This window comes from Piliocolobus tephrosceles, chromosome 8 (genome assembly GCF_002776525.5).
Source record: "Piliocolobus tephrosceles isolate RC106 chromosome 8, ASM277652v3, whole genome shotgun sequence".
NCBI classification, from domain to species: domain Eukaryota; kingdom Metazoa; phylum Chordata; class Mammalia; order Primates; family Cercopithecidae; genus Piliocolobus; species Piliocolobus tephrosceles.
In genome coordinates, this window is record NC_045441.1 from 117,721,625 (window position 1) to 117,729,536 (window position 7,912).

Consider the following 7,912-nt stretch of genomic DNA (forward strand, 5'->3'; position numbering starts at 1 on the left):
CCATCAAATTCAAGACACATTTGTAAGCCATGATACCAGCCATTTAGTCCATCCTCTAAAGAACTTAAAGTCTTTGGAATTTAAGCATGTCAATGCAGTCTTTTTTACATTATTAATTGAAAAAAATGGGAGCCCTTTAAAGATTGTTTTTTCTTTTCTTTTCTTTCTTTCTTTTTTTTTTTTTTTTTTTTTTTTGAGACAGAGTCTCACTCTGTCACCCAGGCAGGCTGGAGAGCAATGGTGCTATTTTGGCTTACTGCAACCCCCACCTCCCGGGTTCAAGAGATTTTCATGCCTCAGCCTTTCGAGTAGCTGGGATTACAGGTGTGGGCCACAATGCCCAGCTAGTTTTGTACTTTTAGTAGAGACAGGGTTTTGCCATGTTGGCCAGGCTAGTCGAGAACTCCTGACCTCAGGCAATTCACCCGCCTCAGCCTCCCAAAGTGCTAGGATTAAAGGTGTGAGCTACTGCACCCAGCCAAGATTTTTGTTGAGATTAGGAAACAAAACCAAGTCAGAAGGAGCCAAATTAGGACTGTAAGGTGGATGCCTAATGATTTCCCGTTAACACTCGAAAAATTTCCCTTGTTTGACGAGAGGAGTGAGCAAGAGCACTGTGATGGAGAAGGGCCCTCTCTGTTGAAGCTTTCTCCCAGGCATTTTTCTGCTAAAGGTTTGGCTGACTTTCTCAAAACACTCTCACAATAAGCAGATGTTATCATTCTTTGGCCCTTCAGAAAGTCAGCAAGAAAAATGCCTTGTGCATCTCAATTAACTGTTGCCGCGACCTTTGCTCTTGACCAGTCCACTTTTGCTGTGACTGGACCCACTTCCACCTCTTAGTAGCCATTGCTTTGATTGTGCTTTGTCTTCAGGATTGTAATGGGAAAGCTATGTTTCATCTGTTGTTACAAGTCTTCAAAGAAATACTTCAGCATCTTGATCCCATAGTTTTAAAATTTCCATTAAAAGCTCTGCTCTTCTCTGTGACTGCTTTGGGCACAGACCTCCCAAGCTAGGGCAAGACAGGTGGAAGATACTATCCATCTCCCTTTGCCTAGTCAACAGACTTCAACTTAGATGGGAGAAAAATAGATTTTCCACATCCCTTACCTGCCATTGGGGAACAGTTTCGGCACCCATTGAGTGGAAAGTTTGCTCAATTTTAATTTTTTTTTCAGTCAGAATTGTGTAAACTGAATCAATTGAGATGTCTATGATGTTGGCTACTGTTTTTGCTATTAATCATCATCCTCTTCAGTTGTGGCACAAACAAGATTAATTTTTTTCTTTGCAGATTGATGTAGATGGTCTGCTGCTTTGGGTTTCATCTTCAACATCTTAACCCTTCTTAAAACAAGTTATCCATTTGTAAACTGCTGATTTCGCTGGGACATTGTCCCCATAAACTTTGTATAAAACATCAGTAATTTCATCATTCTTCCACCTAAACTTCATCATATATTTAATGTTTGTTCTTGCTTCAATTTTAGCAGAATTCCTTTGCTTTGATAGGAGTGCTTTTCAAACTGATGTCTTACCCTTTTTAGTGCCTCAAACTAGATCCTGTTCAGATACATTATAAAAAGTTAGTATGAGTGTATTTTGGTGCAAAAAAAATTGAAGTCCGGGCATAGATTTTTTCATAATATGCATTTTCGACGAACTTTTTGAAGACCCCCTCATATATCAAAGCAGACTAGGGCTGGATTCTGCAGTTAGGTGGGCCTTGGTCCAAATCTGGGTTACTATGTAGTTACCCAAGTCATAAACTCTCTCTGAGCCACAGTTTCCCATCTTTCAAATGGGGCTAATACTGTCTATGAGGTTGTTTCGTGATTAACAAGATAACACATGTAAAGTTCTTGGTACATAGTAGGCTCTTAATAAACACAAGCAACGATTATTATAAACTAAGTAAGCTGTAGCTGACTTGTATACTGTTGACCCCCGGCTAAATACAATACATAATTTCTATTATATAGCCATTCAACAAATGTTTATTGGGTACCTCTCATGTGCCATCTAGATGCTGGGAGTATAATGCTGAGCAAGATGGTCATTGTTTTTACTGTCATGGGCCTTAAAGTCCAGGGGGCTGGGAGACAAGCAGGCAACTAGAAGACAATGTGGGAAGGGCTCTGGCAGAGAAGGACACCCCTCCACACAGCCCAGACACCCAGGCAACACACAGACAGGGCCAGATGTTCTGAGAAAGAAATGCTTTGGGACCACTTTAAAAGCTCCTGGAGGTAGGCAGAATATAACATATAAATGAACACACATACGTAATGAGAGTACTCGAGTAGTAGCTGAGACCGGGCACGCAATACAGAACAGCTCTGCCTTATCTCCAGAGCTCGCTGGCTACAAATGAGATTTGCTAGCAAACTATTCATTAAAGCAATCATGTTGTGATGGACTAACCTGAGGGCCTCAGCATTTCATATGAAGGGATTTTACCTGCAGTAATGTCTAAGCCAGTAGTTCTCTGTGAGACATTTGGCAATGTTTACAGGCATTGTTTATTGTTATGACTAAGGGGAGAAAGGGTGTATTCATGACATCTCGTGGGTAGAGGCCAGGGATGCTGCTAAATCTCCTACAATGACTCTTCACAATAAATAATTATTTGACCCCAAACATCAGTAGCGCTGAGACTGAGAGGTTCTGGTCTAGAGGAACTACTAGACAAAACCACAGAACTAGACCAGTGCAGTGGCTCACGCCTGTAATCCCAATTCTTTGGGAGGCCAAGGCAAGCGAATCACATGAGGTCAGGAGTTCGAAACCAGCCTGGCCAACATGGTTAAACCCCATCTCTACTAAAAATACAAAACTTAGCCAGGCATGGTGGCGCATACCTGTAATCATAGCTACTCAGAAGGCTAAGGTGGAGGATTGCTTGAACATGGGAAGTGGAGGCAGCAGTGAGCCAAGATGGCACCACTGTACTCTAGCCTGGGTGACAGAGCGAGACTCTGTCTGAAAAAAAACAAAAACAATAACAAAAAATTGGAACTAAAGCAAGCTAGTCTTCTAAAGGCATGAGGACAATAGACTGTTTTAATCTTTTGTACATGAAGGAGCTATGTATCCTCACTGGGTCTCAGTTTCCTAATCTGAGAAAAGAGATTATTGGATTAAATAATGTAGAAAGTTCTTTCCGGCTGGAAAAAATATATATGAGTCAAATATACTTATAGGATTAAAATCCTGGCCGGGCATGGTGGCTCAAGCCTGTAATCCCAGCACTGTGGGAGGCCAAGGTGGGAGGATCACTTGAGCTCAGGAGTTCAAGACCTGCCTGGGCAACATAGCAAAACCCCATCTCTACAAAAAATACGAAAATTTGCTGGGCATGGTGGCACACCCTGTGGTTCTAGCTACTCAGGAGCCTGAGGCGGCAGGATCACTTGAGCCTAGGAGGTTGAGGCTGTAGTGAGCTGAGACTGCACCACTGCACTCCAGCCTGGGTGACAGAGTGAGACCCTGTCTGTCAAAAAAAAAAAATCAATTAACATGGGCTACAAGATTGAGGGGGTGATGGTCAGGTCAGTCCAAGTGCTAGTCTGTCTACATTCCCTCACCTTCCAGACTTCCTGGAATCAAGAGCTGAGTCCTTTTATCAAAAATGCTCCTGTATGGAGCTCCCACTATGGGCAAGGCACTGTGCTAGGTGTTAGAGGAGTGCAAAGAATGAGGGGGATGGAAAAAGCAAGGATAGCTATTAGACCAACACTAATGGTAGAAAGAAGACCAATGTCAATTGAGTATGTATGTGTCAGACACGAGGAGAGGCACTTGGCATACTTTCCTCATTAATCCTCACTGCATTTCATTATTTATGTCTATTTCGCAGGCAAGGAAACTGAAGCTCAGGAAGCTTAAGGAGCTTTTCCACAGTCAGACAATGATGATTGGTGGAGGCCGGGTAAGACCCCCAGCCTGTTTACTCCAACTCTTGAGTCTTTTCTAACAACTTCTACTGCCTAGGCAGTGCCAAAAGAGGGCACAAAGGGCTCTTACAGTCAAAAGGAGGGAGATAGCCCAACCCGGAGAGAAAACAAGAGAGATTTCCTGGGCAGGTAGACGCACTAATCATTCTTTTAAATACCTTCTTACTAACTCTCCTCTTCCAGTGTACTGAACCTAACACATCAGCAGAGAATCTAAAACAAATCATAGCCCATTGCAGTGGCCTTCCAAGGATGGTTCCAATTATTTTGTGATGCAGAGGTCAATCTGAGTAAATATCACTTGAAATGAGTGGGTTTTAAAAAATATTTTTGTTGTATGTTACACTTATTGTAACAGAATTTCTGCAGTAGACATAGCAAAATTCCTTGCTAACAATTGTTTCCCACAATCTGATTGTGGAAAGACAGTGAACTAATGTTTTAGAAACAAATATGAATGTCTCCATCTCATATAGTGTAACTTAGGCCTAAGGTAGCTGTGATAACTTCTACTTGCATTATTTTTTAAATAGAGTTTTGCTCTTGCTGCCCAGGCTGGAGTGCAATGGCACGATCTTGGCTTACCGCAACCTCCGCTTCCCGGGTTCAAGTGATTCTCCTCCTTCAGCCTCCTGAGTAGCTGCGATTACAGGCATATGCCACCACACCTGGCTAATTTTTTATTTTTAGTAGAGATAGAGTTTCTTTATGTTGGTCAGGCTGGTCTCACACTTCCTACCTCAGGTGATTCACCTGGCTTGACCTCCCAAAGTGCTGGGATTACAAGTGTGAGCCACCACGCCTGGCCTTTTTTTTTTTTTTTTTCTTTTCAGATATGACCTTGCTCTGTCACTGAGGCTGGATGGAGTTCAGAGGCACGATCATAGCTCGCTGCAGCCTCAAACTCCTGGGCTTACCCAGTCGCCTCTGCCTCAGCCTCCTGAGTTGCTAGGACTACAGGCGTGCACCACCATGCCCAGCTAATTTTCTACTTGCACTTTTAATGCTTGAAAAGAGTATACTGATCTGTTTAACAGATAATCTTGGGGCATATGACATGTATAGTGTGCTAGACACATGAGGGCATACAAAGAAATCTGGCCAGGCAAATGAAACATTAAAAGCTAAATAACAGGCTGGGTGTGGTGGCTCACACCTGTAATTCCAACACTTTAGGAAGCCGAAGAGGGAAGATCACTTGAGGTTAGCAGTTCGAGACCAGCCTGGCCAACATAGTGAAACCCTGTCTCTACTATAAATTAAGAAAAAAAAAAATTAGCTGGGCATTGTGGCAGGTGCCTGTAGTCCCAACTACTCAGGAGGCTGAGGCAGGAGAATCACTTGAACCCAGGAGGTGGAGGTTGCAGTGAGCCAAGATTGCACCATTGCAGTCCAGCCTGGGTGACAGAGCGAGACACCATCTCAAAAACAAACAAAAAGCTAAATAGCTAAGTAACAATATAAAGTGATGATTCTCAGCTGGGGTCATTTTTCCCCCAGGATTTATTTGGCCGTGTCTGAAGACATTTTTGGTTGTCACAACTGGAGGGGTGCTACTGGCATCTAATGGTGCTGCTGAACATCCTACAATGCACTGGGTGACACCCTACAACAAAGAATGATCTAGCTCAAAATGCCAATAGTGCTGAGGTTGAGAAATCCTCACATAAGAATTACATGCTCATTGAGTAGTGCCAACTCTGAGTGTTATAGAAGTTGAAAGAAGAAACCCAACACTATCAACTGGAGTAGTCAGGGAAGGTTTTATAGAGGAGAAAGGATGGGACAGTGTTTGAAGAAGAGCTAGGATTTAGGAAGGGAGACGGCCTAGAGAGAACAGTCCAAGGAGGGAATATGGGCAGCGTGCTGGAGGGGAGTGAGCCGGGAGGCTTCTGGGAGCAGTGAGCAGGCCGTCCTGGATGGAGCATTCTCTCCACTCCACAGCCTAGGGGGTGGGTCAGCAGGTGACATTATCTCCACATGACAGATGAGGAAACCAAGTCACAGAAAGCTTGAGAGAGGATCCTGTGATTGTCTCTGAGCTACAGCTAGAGGCCAGTCCACCTGTTGCCCAGGCCCAGACCTTTCGCCAGTGTAATCTGCTTCACCTGAGCTTTGAGCCCACCCTGTGCTGATACCACCTACCAGGAGCCAAATGAAACCTTCAGGGGCATTGCCCAAACAAAGGCTTTCTCCTACCCCAAATCCAGCAGTCCTACTCTGGAACCTCAGTGTCTGTTTATTTGAAAGGACACCCTGTAGAAACTCCAGCACACAAACACACACACATACACACACACACACACACACTCTCTCTCTCTCTCTCTCTCTCAAGCAAAAAATAGAGAGGCAGGTAGAAAATGGAATCATGTTCCGAAGAGCACAGACACACAGTATAGAATACCAGTTAAGAAGAGAATCTGCTCGTGCAGAAGCCACAGAACAGCTTCTGGCCGGTGAGGCAGTCACTGTGAATGGAGACGCCAGCAAGCGTGGGAGAGTGGGGGGAGGAGGAGAGGAAGCAGATGGGTGTTCAGCATTGCCAGAGCAGGAGCAATGGGGAGAAACCTCACTGGGTGGAGTGAAGGGGTAACTGGGAACTTCCCATTCAGACATTCAGAGGAGACAGAAGAGCAAAGGCCCATGCACATCTGAGAAGGAGGGAGCAGTTAAGTTCCCTAGGGAACTCTTATACACCCTCAGTTCCTGAGAGTCTGTTTTGACTTCCAGGGGTCCCTCCTCTCCATTCCACATTTAGGGACCCCAAGGTAACACTTAGAGACCCTGGGGTAAAGAAAAGGGTGGAAAAGAGAATGAAGGGCAGAAGAAAAGAACAAGTGACTGGAAGTGTTTTAGGCCAGAAGAGGATGGGATTTGGGGAAAGAAAGAAGTGGATTGCCAGGGGCTGCCCCGACTCCTGGCCGGACGGACATTGAGGAGCTGGGTGAAGTCAGTGGAGAAGGTGCAGCTGGGAAGAGCCATGCAGGAGGTAGAGCCCCAAACCTGGGTCTGTCTTCCCACCCCTGCCAGCCACCCATGTCAAGGGGATGGGGGTTCATGGGAGCAAGCAGGGACCCAGGCACCAGTGCTATGACTCTTCTCCCTCACCCCTCCTCATCCCAGCAGCCCCTGCTTCTAGGGCTGAAATACAGAAGTCCCCACTTATCCTCAGTTTCACTTTCTGAGGTTCAGTTACCCACGGTCAACTGAGATTAAAAAATATTAAATGGAAAATTTCAGAAAAAAAAGAAAAGTCGTAAGCTTTATGTTGCAAGCCATTACTGGGCATGGTAGTTCACTCTGGTAAGCCCAGCACTTTGGGAGGCTGAGGAAGGAGGACCACTCGAGTTCAGGAGTTCGACACCAGCCTGGGCAACATAGTGAGACATTATCTCTAAAAAGAAAATTTAATTTAATTTTTAAAAATTAAATTGTATGCCATTCTGAGTAGTGGGATGAAATCTCATGCCATCCCACTGCACCTGCCAGGGAGGTGTAATCATCCCTTTGCTCAGCGTATCCATGCTATTGCTATCTGCTTTAGTCACTTAGAAGCCATCCCAGATATCAGATGGAAATAACACAGTATATGTAGGGTTCAATACTATCTGAGGTTTCAGGCATCCACTGGAGGTCTTGCAATGCATGCTCTGAGGATAAGGGGGACCACTGTAATCCGAAAGCCTGGCTGTGTTTCATCCAGCTATGCCTGCTTTTCAATCTCCAGTGAGGATGAAGTTGAGGTCATAAAGAGCCGGTGCAGTGGTGGAGGCGTCTGGTCCAGGAAACATCTAGGCCGACACCATGGCAATTCCTCCCACCCATGCCCACAGCTGCTTCTGCACTGGATCCCCACCAAGACTGCACTGGGTCCCCACCAAGACTGCACTGGATCCCCACCAAGACTGCACTGGGTCCCCACCAAGACTGCACTGGGTCCCCACCAAGAATGC